The sequence below is a fragment of the Carlito syrichta genome, unplaced genomic scaffold (genome assembly GCF_000164805.1).
Source record: "Carlito syrichta isolate Samal-C Ts95f unplaced genomic scaffold, Tarsius_syrichta-2.0.1 Scaffold303005, whole genome shotgun sequence".
In the NCBI taxonomy this organism is placed as follows: Eukaryota; Metazoa; Chordata; class Mammalia; order Primates; family Tarsiidae; genus Carlito; species Carlito syrichta.
The window spans coordinates 21637-23675 of NW_007247101.1; positions in this window are offsets into that span (position 1 = coordinate 21637).

Genomic DNA, 2039 nt, shown 5'->3' on the forward strand with positions numbered 1-2039 from the left:
GTTGAGCATTTCTTCATGTGTCTGTTGGCTGCTCAGATGTCTTCCTTTGTGAAGTGTCTATTCATATCTTTTGCCCATTTTATAATGGAGTTGTTTGTTTTTGTCTTTTCAGCACATTTGAGTTCCTTGTAGATCCAAGATGTTAAGCCTTTGTCAGATCTGAAGTTGGCAAATACTTTTTCCCAGTCTGTAGGCTGTCTCCCTACTCTCTTGATGGTTTCTTTGGCTTTGCAGAAGCTTGTCAGTTTGATGAGGTCCCACTTGTCTATCTTATCCCTTATGGCCTGTGGGTTTTGAGTTTTGTTTAGGAATTGAATGCCAGTTCCAATTTCCTTGAGGGTGTGTCCTTCATTTTGTAAAGTTCTTATAGTTTGAGGTTTTACATTTAGGTCTCTGATCCATTTGGAGTTTATTTCTGTGTATGGGGATAGATAGGGGTCCTGTTTCAATCTTCTGTATGTGGTCAACCAATTTTCCCAGCACCATTTACTGAATAGGTTCTCCTCCCCGGTGGAGGCTTTGTCGAACATGAGTTGGTTGAGAAATTGAGTTTTGCTTCTGGGATCTCAATTGTATTCCATTGATCTATATGCCTGTTCCTACACCAATACCAAGGTGTTTTGATGATTGTAGCTTTATAGGAAAGTTTGAAGTCTGGCAATGTGTTACCATCTGCTTTGGTTTTTTTTGTTGAGGATTGTTCTGGCTATTCTTGGTCGTTTGTGTTTCCATATGAATTCCTGTGTTGTTTTTTCTAGGTCTGGGAAGAATGTTGCTGGTAATTTGATAGGTATTGCATTGAATCTGTAGATTGCCTTAGATAAGATGGACATCTTCACAATGTTGATTCTTCCAATCCATGAACATGGGATATTTTTCCACTTGTTTGTGTCTTCTTTGATTTCTTTGAGCAGAGTTTTGTAGTTTTCATTGTAAAGGTCTTTCATGTCTCTGGTTAGGAAGATGCCAAGGTATTTCACATTTTTTGTGGCTATTGTGAATGGAATTGTGCTTCTTATTTGGGTTTTTGTTTGTTTATTATTGGTGTAAAGAAATGCGATTGTCTTTTGCACATTTATTTTATATACTGAAACTTTGCCGAAGGCTTTTATCAGTGTAAGGAGGTTTTTGACAGATTCTCTTGGGTTTTCAAGGTACACGATCATGTCATCTGCAAAGAGCGATAGTTTGAATTCCTCCTTTCCTATTTGGATACCCCTGACTGCCTTCTCTTCTCTTATTGCTCTAACCAGGACTTCCAGTACTTTATTGAACAGGAGGGGTGAGAGTGGGCATCCTTGCCTTGTTCCAGTTTTTAGGGGAAATAGTTCCAATTTCTGTCCATTTAGGAGTATGCTGGCTGTGGGTTTCTAGTAGAGGGCTTTTACTACTTTGAGGTATGTTCCCTGTATGCCTAGATGTTTGAGGGTTTTTATCAAGAAGGGGTACTGGATTTTATCAAAAGCTTTTTCTGCATGTAATGATATAATCGTGTGGCTTTTGTTTTGACATCTGTTGATGTATTTAATTACATTTATTGTTTTACGCACGTTGAACCAGCCCTGCATCCCATGGATGAAGCCTACTTGGTCATAATGGAAGATTTTTGAGATGTGTTGTGGAATCCGGTTTGCTAGGATCTTGTTGAGAATTTTAGCATCTATGTTCATCAAAGATATTCGCCTGTAGTTCTCTTTTTTTGTTGGACCTTTACCTGGCTGGCTGTCAATGTGATGTTAGCTTCATAAAATGATTTGGGGAGGGTTCCATCCTTCTCAATTGCCTGAAATAGCTTCATTAGGATTGGAATCAGTTCCTCCTTAAATGTCTTGTAGAATTCTGCTGGAAAGCCATCTGGTCCAGGTTTTTTTTGTAGGTAGTTTTCTTATTACATAGTCAATTTCCTTGATTGTTATTGGTTTATTTAGAGTCTCAATTTCTTCTTGTTTCAACCTAGGTAGTTTATGTGATGACAGAAAGTCCTCCATTTCATTGAGGTTTTCAAGTTTGTTTCCATACAAGTGTACATAGTAGTCTCT